The sequence below is a fragment of the Rhineura floridana genome, chromosome 3, assembly GCF_030035675.1.
Source record: "Rhineura floridana isolate rRhiFlo1 chromosome 3, rRhiFlo1.hap2, whole genome shotgun sequence".
NCBI classification, from domain to species: domain Eukaryota; kingdom Metazoa; phylum Chordata; class Lepidosauria; order Squamata; family Rhineuridae; genus Rhineura; species Rhineura floridana.
In genome coordinates, this window is record NC_084482.1 from 178,260,692 (window position 1) to 178,276,524 (window position 15,833).

Here is a 15,833-nt window from a genome sequence, read left to right on the forward strand (position 1 = left end):
ATGCCTAAATTCTGAGGAGCTAGACTTGAATTCTTCATAGATTGATGAGGATTCAAGAGGGGGCATTGAGCTGCAAACACTTAAAGCTGAGGTATTAGTTTGCTTCCCTTGAGCTGTTACTTCAAAAAGGGAGTTTCCCTCTGCAGCTGCTGTTAATTCCTGAGCCAAATTATGTCCAAACGGCTCCTCAATGTTTAGAATCCACGACAAAGAGTTATCCAGTGACCAGTCATTATTACAGTTCTTACCAGGCATCATGGATTTGATCTCCTTCCCCAACCCAACTTCCTCCACTGTCCCCTTTGGGCCATAAAAGTGCGTCATCTTGGTTTGTATTCCTTTAACTTGGAGGGAATTTATATCGGTGCATAGTTCTATCCCAAGTTCTTTACATTTCTTTCTGGTTAAAACCATCCTTTTAACTTGATATTTAGACTTCAGCTACAATAGACCAACAAATCAGCACCTCCCAGGGATGACGCAGCCAAAACAGAGATCAGCTTCAAAGGGTAAGAGCCGCAGTATATTTATGTTTGTATCCACAAGGTTTAAAGGGAGGCAAAGAAGATTAAGATAACTCTCAGCACAGTTTGTTAGTTAATTATCATTCGTCAAGTCATTAGAACCATTTGTTACAGAGCAGGACTCTACCTCCAAGACGTTCCAGGTTAGCAGGTATATCTCAATAAATAGAGAGCTTGCTTTTAGGACTTAGCTTTTCTGGCATTCATGAAGTTTAAGATTTGAAGTTTAGGAAGGATTCCCATTTATCAGTCTGGGATTTAGTACACAAGGAGGTTGTTATTAATAGTTTTCTTCCGAGCACCACTCCGACTTCAGTAAACACGTCTTTGTTAGTCAGCGGCCATCACAGTCCTCCTAATACTATCATATTCGCAGAACATAGGTATGATACGTTGAATACTTGAAGGTGGCTATCCAAATTGCCATCTCTGTTGCCTGCTATTAGAAACTTCAGCAGGTTTACTGGTTCAAGGAAAGTATCCCAGTATCTACACATCTCAGACTTCCTGGCAGAATCACTAGGGAATTGGTTTAAGTCATCATACAACTATGACGTCCCGAATAAAAGTTTGTTAATCTCAGCTGCTCATGTTGTTACATTCTTTATTGAAAGATGTAATTTCATTTTCTCTGTTTGCTTGATAGTCTCAGTGTATTTTTCTTTGGTCCTACATTTCCAAAAACACCTTCCATTTTATCATGTATTACTTCTTGAAGAATAAGGAATCTCTTGTTATTAGGTGCCTTCAAGTCGATCATGACTTATGGTGACCCTATGAATCAGTGACCTCCAACAGCATCTGTCGTCAACCACTCTGTTCAGATCTTGTAAGTTCAGGTCTGTGGCTTCCTTTATGAAATCAATCCATCTCATTTGGCCTTCCTCTTTTTCTACTCCCTTCTGTTTTTCCCAGCATTAGTGTCTTTTCTAGTAAATAATGTCTTCTCAGTATGTCCAAAGTAGGATAACCTCAGTTTCATCATTTTAGCTTCCAGAGATGGTTCTGGTTTAATTTGTTTTGACACCCAATTATTTGTCTTTTTCATAGTCCATGGCATGCACAAAGCTGTCCTCCAACACCACATTTCAAATGAGTTGATTTTTCTCTTATCTGTTTTTTTCACTGTCCAACTTTCTGAATGATCCTGACTTTAGTGTTCAGTGATACATCTTTGCATTTGAGGACCTTTTCTAGTTCTGTCATAGCTGCCATCCCCAGTCCCAACCTTCTTCTAATATCTTGGCTATTGTCTCCATTTTGGTTAACGACTGTGCCAAGGTACTGATAATCCTTGACAAGTTCAATGTCCTAGTTGTCAACTTTAAAGTTACATAAATCTTCTGTTGTCATTACTTTTGTCTTCTTGACGTTCAGCTGTAGTCCTGCTTTGGTGCTTTCCTTTTTAACTTCCATCAGCATTTGTTTCAAATCATTACTGGTTTCTACCAGTAGTATGGTATTGTCTGCATATCTTAATTGATGTTTCTCCCTCCAATTTTCACACCTCCTTCATCTTGGTCCAATCCTGCTTTCTGCAGCAGATAAAGGACTTCCAATCATCATGGTACCCATGCCATTGGATCAAAGCCTTTTTCTGTCAAGATTGTGTGTTGATCGTGGTGCGCTGATCTCCCAACATAAAACAAATTCACGCACAGGCATCTTCCATAACAAAAGTCCCATGGCGATCAGCGAATGACGACGGGGGCAGGACTGTGAAATCCAGAAGGCCCTAGTCATGAACTGGTACATCAGCTGTGGATACAGATTCAGATGGATCCTTTGTTAAAGACTTTATTTGGGAAGACAATCTTACTCGGTCATGAGTGATCGCCAAGAAGAAGAATTCAGTCCTTACAGTAGCCTCTTGTCCAGAGTATAGGTTGTGCATCAGGACAATCAGATGCTGTGGCACCCCAATTTCTTTTAAAGCATTCCATAGTTTTTCATGATTTACACAATCAAAGGCTTTGCTATAATCTATAAAGCACAGGATGATTTCCTTCTGAAATTAAGGAATCTCTTAAGGGATCTGAAATAATGGCTTCCATTCATTACAGATTTTGAAATCTTTACACCAAACACTTTCCACTCCGTTAGTGCATCCTAAGCACTGCTGCCATGCAGATGCTGTCCAGTAATATTCATGACAATTTTTGTACAATGGAAGTTACCAAGCATTGGAATGATGTCAGGAGACTGATGGGTTACTCATTACAATATCAGCAATGATATGGAACACACTCTCATCCGAGAATACTGACAAAGCTGGCTGTTTTAGTTGTGAATGAATATTCTGATAAGTTCTTCAATGCTAAGAAAACGTCTGCATGATCTGTAAATGGTTTTGGAAGGAATGGAAGGAATCCCACTTGTGTGACAGGTGGTGTTGCTGATGATACCAAAGAATGACATCCAGCCCATGTTTGAACAACTTCATTATTTATTTCTTCAGAAATTCCATTTTTAACCAAGCTGATTGCAATCTCAGTTTCAGCATGTCGCTCTGCTGTGTTGTTCTGGGAAAGCAGCCTTTCCTCGACAATTAAATTATCTGGCAGACATGGCTTGTAAACTGTTTTTTTGTAATTTATAGCCCTCTGACATGGCAATACTTTATGTAAGTAGTGACTCCATTGGTTTAAATTACTCTGAGATATCTTTGACTTGGTTGTAGCTTCATTGGACCAGGATGCACCTGCAATAGAACACTGCCAGTGTCATGTGAAGCATGAGCACCTGATATTGTTGATTGATTAGTTGTAATAATAAATCTTTTACCAAATTATGTTCAGAATTTATGACAATTTTTATTTAATAAATAACATGAAACCTGTTTCCTGTAAAATCTAACATTCATATGAATTTAAGAACCTTATAATTGAATTCCTTGACACCCCCCTCAATATATATATTGAGAACAGAAATTTTTATGGGACTTCAATACAGGGACAGGATTATTCCCCACTTTGAGGGTATACTGCCATCAAATAACGGGGGTGCTTGGTTTGATTACAGGCTACCCCTTATTAATCAGCCTAAAAATAATAATTAAAAAAACCTTTCCTTGGCTCTCCCCAAAGCCTGTTGAGATAATGTGGTATAATGGCTGCAGGAGTGAGTGGTGAAAATAGAAAGAGGGCACATCAGGTTTATAAACAATTAAAGAGTTTACTAAAAACAGAAAGAAAAGTATGAGACTTGCATAAAAATATGTAATACAGAAAAATCACAGAAAATCAATATGTTCCCCATGGGAGCAAAATCAAAATAAGACTGGAGAAACGCACTCCCCTTCCTCTAGCCTAAACAGTCCGTAGACTCACTAGAGTCTCAGGAAAATCTTGCACACGAGAAAGATTTTGTTCTTTGTTCCTTGCGGTCTGCCTTCCACACTCAGCAAGTTTCTACCTCTCTTTTAGGCACCTTATCACCATGAGAACACCATGAGAACACGCCTTGTTCTGAAAAACTCTAAGATGATTACTCCTATGTCAGCTGTTAGCACATTGCTAAGAACATAAAAACCAACATAAGAACATAAAAACCAACAACAAAAAAATCTATAAATACATTCAAAGCAGGAGACCATCTAGGGAGACAATTGGACCCTTGGATGATAAGAGAGTCAAAGGTGTCCTAAAGAACGATAAGGAGATTGCAGAGAAGCTAAATGAATTCTTTGCATCTGTCTTCACAGTGGAAGATATAGGGCAGATTCCTGAACCTGAACTAACATTTGCAGGAAGGGATTCTGAGGAACTAAGACAAATAGTGGTAACGAGAGAGGAAGTTCTAAGCTTAATGGACAATATAAAAACTGACAAATCACCGGGCCCGGATGGCATCCACCCGAGAGTTCTCAAAGAACTCAAAGGTGAAATTGCTGATCTGCTAACTAAAATATGTAACTTGTCCCTCCGGTCCTCCTCCGTGCCTGAGGACTGGAAAGTGGCAAATGTAACACCAATCTTCAAAAAGGGATCCAGAGGGGATCCCGGAAATTACAGGCCAGTTAGCTTAACTTCTGTCCCTGGAAAACTGGTAGAAAGTATTATTAAAGCTAGATTAACCAAGCACATAGAAGAACAAGCCTTGCTGAAGCAGAGCCAGCATGGCTTCTGCAAGGGAAAGTCCTGTCTCAGTAACCTATTAGAATTCTTTGAGAGTGTCAACAAGCATATAGATAGAGGTGATCCAGTGGACATAGTGTACTTAGACTTTCAAAAAGCGTTTGACAAGGTACCTCACCAAAGGCTTCTGAGGAAGCTTAGCAGTCATGGAATAAGAGGAGAGGTCCTCTTGTGGATAAGGAATTGGTTAAGAAGCAGAAAGCAGAGAGTAGGAATAAACGGACAGTTTTCCCAATGGAGGGCTGTAGAAAGTGGAGTCCCTCAAGGATCGGTATTGGGACCTGTACTTTTCAACTTGTTCATTAATGACCTAGAATTAGGAGTGAGCAGTGAAGTGGCCAAGTTTGCTGACGACACTAAATTATTCAGGGTTGTTAAAACAAAAAGGGATTGCGAAGAGCTCCAAAAAGACCTCTCCAAACTGAGTGAATGGGCGGAAAAATGGCAAATGCAATTCAATATAAACAAGTGTAAAATTATGCATATTGGAGCAAAAAATCTGAATTTCACATATACGCTCATGGGGTCTGAACTGGCAGTGACCGACCAGGAGAGAGACCTCGGGGTTGTAGTGGACAGCACGATGAAAATGTCAACCCAGTGTGCGGCAGCTGTGAAAAAGGCAAATTCCATGCTAGGGATAATTAGGAAAGGTATTGAAAATAAAACAGCCGATATCATAATGCCGTTGTATAAATCTATGGTGCGGCCGCATTTGGAATACTGTGTACAGTTCTGGTCGCCTCATCTCAAAAAGGATATTATAGAGTTGGAAAAGGTTCAGAAGAGGGCAACCAGAATGATCAAGGGGATGGAGCGACTCCCTTACGTGGAAAGGTTGCAGCATTTGGGGCTTTTTAGTTTAGAGAAAAGGCGGGTCAGAGGAGACATGATAGAAGTGTATAAAATTATGCATGGCATGGAGAAAGTGGATAGAAAAAAGTTCTTCTCCCTCTCTCATAATACTAGAACTCGTGGACATTCAAAGAAGCTGAATGTTGGAAGATTCAGGACAGACAAAAGGAAGTACTTCTTTACTCAGCGCATAGTTAAACTATGGAATTTGCTCCCACAAGATGCAGTAATGGCCACCAGCTTGGATGGCTTTAAAAGAAGATTAGACAAATTCATGGAGGACAGGGCTATCAATGGCTACTAGCCGTGATGGCTGTGCTGTGCCACCCTAGTCAGAGGCAGCATGCTTCTGAAAACCAGTTGCTGGAAGCCTCAGGAGGGGAGAGTGTTCTTGCACTCGGGTCCTGCTTGTGGGCTTCCCCCAGGCACCTGGTTGGCCACTGTGAGAACAGGATGCTGGACTAGATGGGCCACTGGCCTGATCCAGCAGGCTCTTCTTATGTTCTTATGTTCTTTATGCCCCACCTCAGCAGGTCACAGGAAGTCTTGAATGGCCCAGATTGGGATGTAATGTTCCATGCATGTGCAATGGTAGCTACCCTGCCTTGATAGTTGTGCCCCCAGGCCAGGTCATGTGATCAGCCAGATTGGGTTATTTGAGCTGGTTAACCTTATAACTATCTAAATAAATAGACAAGTACAACCATGCATGCCCATATTATACATAGCATCCCATAAAAAGCCATAGTCCATACAGTAGGACCCTGCTTATATGGCGGGTTAGGGACCAGGCCCCCACCGCAAAGCGGAAATCGCCATAAAGCGGAACGCATTGACTTTAATGGGTCGCATCGCGCAAAAATGCCACAAAATGCCGCAAAATGCCACAAAACGGCAAAATCGGCTTTAAAACGGGGAATTTCCCGATTGAAAGCCACCACATCAGCGGAACGCCAGAAAGCAGAACCCCGGAAAGCAGAGCCCTACTGTATTAATAATCCAGGACAACAAAGTCCAATTCTTTCACATCCCAAAGGAAAAAAATGGCAAAGACAGACAAAATACACACTTATAAAGCTTGTTCTAAAATGTGCAGAAGAAATTAGGTGACTAAATTGGGAGGGGGGGAGAATTCAGATGAATAAACCTTGCTTCCGCTTCCCAGAGCATCAACAGACTTTGCACAAGACTACAAAGTAAAAAGTTTAGCTTTGGCTACATCCTGTGGGAGCAAATTCCATAGTTTAACCATGGGCTGGGTGAGGTACATTCTTTTGTCTGTCCTGAATCTTCTAACTGATAGATTACCAAAAAAAGGGGAGCAACTAAAATGATGAAAGGTGTGGAGCAATTCCCCTATCAGGACAGGATACACAGTTTGAGGCTGTTTAGTTTTTTAAAAGGGCAAGGAAAGGGGAGAAGAAGATAAAAGTGTGTAAAAGCATGGTGTGGAGAAAATGGATATTTAAATTATGAAATTCACTACCACTAGATTTAGTGATGACCACCCAATTGAAGCTTGAAGGGAACTCATGGAGATTGAAACCATCAACAACTACTATTCATGATGGTCATACTGCCTCCAGTATCGGCAGTATGCCTCTGAATACCAGCTGTTTGGAATAAGGAGTGGGAGAATGCGGTTGCATTCATGTCTTGCTTGTGGGCTTCCCATAGGCATTGGTTTAGCCACTGTGAGAACAGAATGCTGCACTTTATAGGCCTTTGGTCTGATGTAGCAGGGTTCTTTTTATGTTCTTATATCTATTTCTATAAAAGAGCAGGCTTCTTAAAATGTGAAATATTTTTCAAGCCCTGGACTCGCTTCCTACTGTCTCCTCTTCTATCCTAATTCTGATGCTCCCTGAAGCCATGAAATCTTTACCTAAAATAGGACCTTGAAGACTGCCAAATACATCAAGGTTGGTGGTGAGTGTTTTGACAGCCATTTATTGTTATTACCCAGTCACTAGGGTTGTTAGTCACAGAGCTGGATTTAACATGCTTGGGCCTTGGCATCACTTGTCCTTTTATTACTAAGAAGCACTGCAGCACAAAGCTGAATCCAGTACCCTGAAATGTAATGCTAGAATATTCAAATCTGAAATATTTATTCAGTTGTGTGTGGGAGACTGGTGCCTAAAAATGTGCCTTCTTAAAAGACTTGATAATAGTGCCTATAGCAGACTTCTCCAACCTGGTGCCCTTCAGTTGTTTTGGACTCCTATCATCTCTGACTATTGGCCATGCTGGCAGGACTTGACGGGTGCTGCAGTGCAAAACATCTAGAGGGCCCTGGGTTGAGGAAGGCTGGCTTATAGATTCAAGCTTTCCCCCTTAGCTCTGCATAACCAATCCCTATTACTGCCGTGTCCCACCACTGACATGTCAGGAAGAGACAAAACCCAGATGAAACATCCACAAAGGAGGAGGATGCCATCACCAGAATTAATGCCTGCACAATTTAAGGTGAGTCTGCAGGCACTGACAATAGCCCTGGGACCATCAGCCAGGACAATACCTGACTGAAGATTCAGGGATCCTGACACAGGAACTTCAGATCCTTCAAGCTTCACCCTGAGCTGTTGCTGTTGTATTACATTATCATTATCACCACCACCACCACCATTTATTTATTGCATGCATTTTGGCCCAAAGGCCAAAGAGGAAGTTGGAAGCAATATGTGCTCTGGATCAGGCCCCTGCTACCATTTCAAGAAGGGGCTGCTATCAAGCTGCTCAGCTGGTGACTAGCAATTGTTGATGCCACAACTTATCCGGCTTAGCTCCCACTACTTCCTTTTTTGAATAGCTCCCATGCCACCTTCACCCCTGATTTACTAGACAGCTCCCTAGCATGGTGGGGATCTGAGTCACACAGCAGTGTGGTGGGAATGGGACAGAATGTGCAACCTAGAAGGGCCATAGCTCAGGGACAGAGCATCTGCTTTGCATGCAGAAGGTCCCATTGTTGAATCCCCGGCATCTCCAAGGGCAAGGAAAGATTCCCTGTCTGAAACTTTGGAGACTTGCTGCCAGTCAGTGCAGACAGTACTGAGCTAGATGGATCAATGGCCTGATTCAGTATAAGGCAGCCATTATATACATGAAGAGATCACCTCCCAACTCTTTTCTTCCTGCTCCCTCCCCATCTCCCACATGCTCTCAAAAGCACATATGAGAGTCAGTCATGGAGCAGGGATGAGGGAGCACTGCCACACACTTGAGGAGATTTATGACATCAGAAAAAGCAACCTAATGCATTTTTGGACTTCTGGTGTGTTTTGTTTTGCAACGACAGGAAAAGGAAGCACCAATCAGCAAAAATTAAAATCTCAGGCCTGTAATGAACGCATACCTACCTAGCTGAAGCTTGAAACTTGCTTGAAAATTGCACACACCCCTCCTTTATCAAAATATGTTTCACTGAAATATATTACCGTGTCTCAAATTGGTGTTTCTTTCTCTCTGGGACCAAAACAGCAGCATCTGTCTGTCTGCCATCATTTACAGGCCAGAGGAGGTTGAATCATATAGAATTAACTACACCAGTGTCAGTGATTGCTGCATCACCTCTATATTGCTCTTTACAGGCAAATGTATTGATTTTAAACATTGTTCATTCTTTACCAAGACACAAAAATAGTGGGAGGAGGGGGAGAAGCTCTCCATTTTGAAATGAAAACTATAACAAAGTGTGTCATTTTTGAAATGTTTAATCACTGGTTCAGAGCAAAAAAAAATGTAGATGTTTCCATTTTGACATGCCTGGTTCAAAGCTCCATTGATGTTTTAGACATTTCGCAATTCGTTCTGATTTAGAATGGAAACTAATTAAGAAGCATCCATGTTTCCTCTCAAATGAAAACCAATATCTTGTCAGAATGTGGAATGCCACATTGAGCCTCATCATTTTTAGAGATGTGCAATTATGGGCTGGAATAGCAGGCATAGAGGATACGAGGAGAGTTTTCTCATATTGTGGGAGGAAGAATCTAAGTCTTTTCTGCAAGTAAACGAGTATCCCTTAGCTGTGGAGGAGAATTGTTATTTGGAAATGTGGAAATTGGATATCTTGATCATTTGTGGCAAGTGCGGGGAATCTTTTTCACACCAAGGGTCATGTTCCCACCTGAGCAACCTTCTGGGGGGCAGAGGCAAAAATGGGCATGATAATGAATATAAATTTCACCTTTGTACCATAGGCTAGTTTATCCTAGGAATGGGATTCACTCACCACCGATCCAATACACCCCACCCGGCTCACCCCAGGCATCATAGAGAAGGAGGAGGCAGGAGAGAAGGGGCTCTTCCTATGCGGAAAGATAGAGCGGCAGCTGTGGCAAAAACCTCCCCAAGCAGGGCCAGACCATAGAGGAGGAACATAAAAAGGAGGCACCACACCATGATGCAGGCAACAGGCTGCAGGCTAGGATGGCCGGAAAATCTGCTTAATTCTGATCGCAGGGCAAATGGACAAATATCTGCTTAATTTCAACCCTCATACTTCTACTTGAGGATGGCCCTCTGGGTGGTGCTGGGGGTGAGTGGGATGGGGCAGATCATAGGCGGGGAAATCCCAACCCTAGTTTCTACACACACTCATGCACCCTTGTCTAGCCTCCATCAAAGCAACCAAGAGGCACGTTCAGAGTTCAAGGACACATTACAGCTACACAAAAATACTTGGCGGGGAGGGGAGATGAAGTAGGTCTACTAAGTAGTATGCCCTGTAGAGAGAGGGTTTGGCTGAGGAGGGGGTGTGGCATGGGGAGTGTCTCAGGGACCAGACAGAGAGGCCTGGAGGGCTACAATTGGCCCCTGGACCTGATTTAGGGGAAGGGTCATAGCTCAGTAGCAGAGCATTTTTGTTGCATCTGCAGGTAGGGCTGGGAATTCCCCTGTCTGAAACCCTGGAAAGCCACTGCCAGTCAGTGTAGAGTCAATACTGAGCTAGACTGACAATTTCTTGAAAGATTCCACCAACGCTGCCTCCGGAAAATTCTGCAAATTACTTGGGAAGACAGATGGACTCATGTTAGCGTTTTGGAAGAAGCAAAGACTACCAGTGTTGAAACAATGATCCTTCAACATCAACTTCACTGGACCGGCCATGTTGTTCGAATGCCTAATCACCATCTTCCAAAGCAGCTACTTTACTCCCAACTTAAGGATGGAAAACGGAACATCGGTGGACAGCAAAAGAGGTTGAAAAATGTTCTTAAAATGAATTTTAAAAATGTAACATGAACATCGACAACTGGGAAGTCTTGGCCCATGAATGTCCCAAATGGAGGTCGGCTATTATCAAAGGTACTGTGGACTTTGAAGAAGCACAAATACAGGGTGAATGGGACAAACGAGCTAAGCGGAAGGCACATCAAACAAATCTTCATAGCGACCATCTTCCATCTGGAAACCTATGTCCTCACTGTGGGAGGCTGTGTGGATCCAGAATTGGCCTCCACAGTCACTTACAGACCCACTGTTAAAGACCTCATCTTGGAAGACAATCTTACTCGGCCACGAGTGATCGGCAATGAAATGAATGAGATGGACCAAAGGTTTGACTCAATACAAGGCATATTCCTATTTCATCCATAATATAAATTACCATGTCAAGTACCATATTGGGTTGCATCATATTTTGGGAGAAGATAAAATATGTTCTTTTGCAATGTAATATCGGACTTGAAGATAAAAAGATCACAGTAAAATATGACATGTACATCCTGGACAAAATTCTCCATTTGAAGTTTAAACACCTGCTCAACCCACATACATTTTAAAGGGCAGAGAGAGAGAAAAGACAAATAGATTGTGTTTTCTAAATCCCTTGGAGACTGAGAACTCCTGTACATCCAGGAGACAATTCTGTATTTCATGTTCAAAAGCAAGCTTTACTTTTTTCTCCGAACTAGAAGGCCAGGAGTGACTGAGACCTGCTTGTTTTTTATTGTTTCAATATAGTTTCTTTTATTTTAAAACAAGCTTTACAGGTTTAGAGCAGGACCGGGGACTTGTGACCCTTCAGATATGGTTGGACTCCAGCTCCCACAAGTCCCAATCATTGTGGCCATTGGTCAGGGATGATGGGAATTGTAGTCCAACAACTTCTGGACGACCACAGATTCCCCGTCCCTTGTTTTGAGAGTACTGAAAACTGCTTAGTTAAATCTGTAAGATTGATTCTGGTGCTGCGTTTTTCTTTCCTTTATGATAAGCTGCATCTGCCAGAGTTCCCTCTTCTACACATCTCTTAAATGTAAGGGAGGCCAGCCATCTTTAGCAGCTGGTCATCCCATCAACATCATGTAGATCAGAAACAGTGTTTAAGTGTCTGAAACAATCTTCTTTCCTTCTTAACCCTTCCTTTAATATTTATTCCATTTCTTCCTACAGCACATGGGTTCAAAATACAGACAGGTATGAGAGAGGTACAAAATGAATTCTGGAATAAAAGAAGGAACCAAGGGAGGAAGGCTTAGGAATGGGGAGGATATACATTATCTCATGTCCATGGATACTTGAAAGTGTAAAGCTCTAACCTCATATGATTACAACTTGGCCAGCACAAAAATGTTAATTCCCTTTTATCCCATCTCTTACTTAGTATACGTTTATAGTAATAGTTAGCTGGAGCAAAAGAAAAAGCCATATGGCAACTGGTTTGGTCTGCAAGTGCTTTATGATCAGCAGTAGCTGGTGGCAGGGGGGAAAGCAGGGAAACCAGCCGTAGGTGGAGCCAGAGCCAAAGACAGGAGGAGTCATCTAATTCTGCTTGTGTCCCCCTCCGCCTCCCTGCTGCATTCTGCAAGGGCAATAATAATAAGAAGGAAGCCGTGCCAACTCCTGAACTGGTTGGAAGTAAGAAGGCAGGCATGTGAAGGCCAGCTGAGGGCAGACCGAGGTTGGTGGGGCAGTGCCCCATTTGCCTAACTGAGCAGCCTCCACTGTTTATGATGCACAGTGCAGGTGAACCCACAGGCATCTGAAATCCGGCACTTTCATCAACCTTTGTATAGAAGGTGGGAAGCTGCTTAACATTTGAATTAGAGGTAAAGTAGTTTGCAAGGTATCTAGGCAGCAATCAATAAAGTCACCTACCACTTCAAAGGAAATTACATTCAGTCACTAATAATCAAAGACTTAGAAGTCTCTTAACAAAGGAAACTGAAGGAAGAAGGATGCAAGGCAAAGACCATGCTTCTGGGCTCCTACTGGGAGAAAGGGAAGGAAAGGGAAGGACAGTCTGTCTCTGTGTCAGATTTGCTTAATATGTTTTTAATAATGTTTTTAACCTTTTTAGAAAAGTTTTTTAAATGTTTTTAACGCTGTTTTGTCTTAATGTATTTTAAGATTTGTTTTTATGATGTTTTAAAGTGTTTTTAGTGCCTTGTTTGGCACCCTGGGCTCCTGCTGGGAGGAAGGGCGGGATACAAATTAATTAAATAAATAAATAAAATAAATCTAATAAATAAATAAATAAATATGCAGGACAGCCTCTGAGGAGGCTGTAGGGAAGACAGGTGTTACCCTCTAGCATTCACATGTGTATCTCTGGTGTGATAAGGTGGAGAAGCAGAAGAGTCAATCATGCTCAGACAAATAGGATAACCCATCATTAACACAAGTATAAAGCCCTTTTATTATTGTTGTTGTTGTTGTTGATTCCATCTCTGATGTTTGCAGTAAAAAGGATCTTGGATAGAGGACTAAGGGCCATGGTAAGCCATCACTGACTAGAATACTCAACTAGATAGACCAATAATCAGAATAAGGTAGATTTCGATGTACTTGGTGGGGGCCACACTGTCAGAGGACAATAGAGGATTCAGTTCAATCAAACAGGAAGGTTTAAAATAAAACAAAACCTCTAAAAATAATGCATCTTAATAAGGCCACATTCACACCATACATTTATTCCACTATTATTCCACTTTAAACAGTCATGGCTCCCCCCCCCAAATCCTGGGAAGTATAGTTTGTGAAGGATACTGAGAGTTCTTAGGAGACTCGTATTCTCCTTACAGAACTACACTTCAATGAGTCAATCAATCCCTTTCCCAGGGAACTCTGAATGACTGGCCATTTATTTGTCTCTTCACCCCCCTCCCGAGCTTGTAAACAAGGGAGCAGCAAATAGCCAAATAAATGCAGCAGGCTGTTTACACTAAAGCAGGATTTAGAGAGCCATTCTAGTGGTTAGAGTGTCAAACTAGGACCTGGGAGGCCAGGGTTCAGATCACCAGTCAGTGATGAAACTCACTGGGTGACTTTGGGTCAGTCACTGTCTCTCATCCTAACCTTTTATCCTTTTCTGAGGATAAAATGGGGAGGAGAAAGAACCATGCATGTCACCTTGGGCACCTCGGAGGAAAGGTGGGATATAATTGTAGAACAAAATAAATAAATAAGGTTTATTATGGACATAAAGATGGTGGTGTGCTCTTCCACATTTACTCTCTCAGCTAAATGAAATAAGAGTTGTGAGTCACTGTCTTTAGTGAAAGTAAATAAATAATAAACACTGGGTTGCTTCCAATGCAGTGCAAGAGGGGGAAGGGATCCCCTGCTCTTCCTCCTCACTGCATGCTGCCTCTACCTTATCCGCCCCAACCAATTCCCCCTCCCACTGTAGCCCCTGACACCACATCCTAGACTTTTCCTGAGGCTTGCGGCGGGGCTGCATGGAGGGGACAGGGAATTTCTCTTGTGTGAGCATTCCTGTGTGAGCATTGCATTGGATACAACCCCATAAACTGCAAACCAAAAATGAATCCCAAACAGGTCAGTGATCATTTTAAAAATGTGTTGGATTGTGCAAAAGTGAATCTGCAGTCCATGAAGGCACCACTAAAAACAATGTTATCTGAATAAATTTCTAATATCTTCAAGGGTTGGGACTTGTGCTTAGGTTTAATGTGACCTTTTCAATATTCTGTTTCGATTGACTAGCCACTTATTTGCCTCTTCACCCCACACTCTCAAGCTTGTAAACAAGGGAGCAGCAAAATAGCCAAAATTTAGAGAATTTATGGGACATAAAATCCCACTGTCTCATTCTTCTCATAAAAATTATAAAGAACGCAGAATGTGGCATAAAAATAATTCACTCTCATGAAAAAGACCATTCATTAGGGCAAGAGAAAAAAAATATTCTTCACTCATTAAAAACTGAAGGTGATCTATCAGTCAATCAGTCACCTTTATTACAGTTTACAAACCTTCAACTAAAAGGTGATCACTGAATCAAATACATAAAAATACATGAACAACAAAACCAAGATAGATTTAATTCATTTTTAGTTATATGTTTTGGCTTCTGCCCTCCTCAGTAATACAGTTGTGGTTTCAAATGAACACTCTGACCCAAGGTGACCAGGTGTTTTAAGGACACATTTTACAGAGCATTGCATGGAATTTAACAAAGGGGAGATGACCTGGATTTAATCCTAAATTGTACCCAGAAACTGGTATGAGAAGTAAGTGTTGTTGAATCAGTGCTATCAAATGCAATGTATATATAATTGGATAATTACCATGGAAGTCCAACACAGTCAAATTTGACTTCAGAGGAGGAAACTTCTAAAAAAAAAAGGAATTGGTAACAATAGTTAAAAGGAAAAGCCAAGAGGGTCAAATTTCTCCAGAACAGGGTTATTCAAAACCACTGCAATAGCCATTCATCTAGAATGTATACTGCAGGTCAGCAACAGTAGTATCTAATCAAAGAGGTCGCTAGTACAATTAACTATCAGAATTAGGGAAGTTGTTAGGGACTAGAAGGCTTCCTTCAGAAAATGGTAGTCTTGTCCGAATGAAGAGAACAAAAATGATCACAAACTTCAGCAAAAAAAATGCAAGCAGGCAAAAAGGGATGTAAAACAAAAAAATCTGAGGTGCACACTGCTAAATACATTGGCTAACCAGCCTGGAAAGCAGTTAAGTGCAAGATGACACAAGAGTTAAAGTTGTGCTAAGGGAAGAGAAGAAAACTACAGATAAACTGAATGAATTATTTGGGTATATCCACTGCCAGGGTATGGGGGGAGGGAGCAGCTTTGTAAAATAAAAACATAAGTGTTTAGCTTAAGTGAAATACCAAGATAAGGGGTATACCAAGATCACAACTGATAGTTCTAGCTTGTAAATCAGAGAGAATAATTTTTTCACCACTCTCCAATCCCAGTACTTGGGGGAGGGAACAGCTTTGCAAGACTGACACTTTAAATTTACAGAAGATGTGAGTATGGGGAGGAGAGAGAGAGAGAGCCCATTGTGACGGACAGGTCAAACTCAGTAAGAGGGAATGATT

The 15,833-nt window shown here is 41.6% G+C and overlaps 1 long non-coding RNA gene across 2 annotated transcripts in view; it reads left to right on the forward strand.

Moving 5' to 3' along the window:
* The first annotated feature begins 240 nt into the window (after positions 1–240).
* Positions 241–15,833, forward strand: part of LOC133380758 (uncharacterized) — a 42,343-nt gene continuing 26,750 nt past the window's right edge. The window contains exons 1-2 of one of the 2 annotated variants that reach the window (XR_009761536.1): positions 241–315; positions 435–509. This is a non-coding gene — a long non-coding RNA (uncharacterized LOC133380758). Of the gene's footprint in view, positions 329–434; positions 510–15,833 lie in introns of both variants that reach the window. The other variant, XR_009761537.1, reaches the window with a different exon arrangement.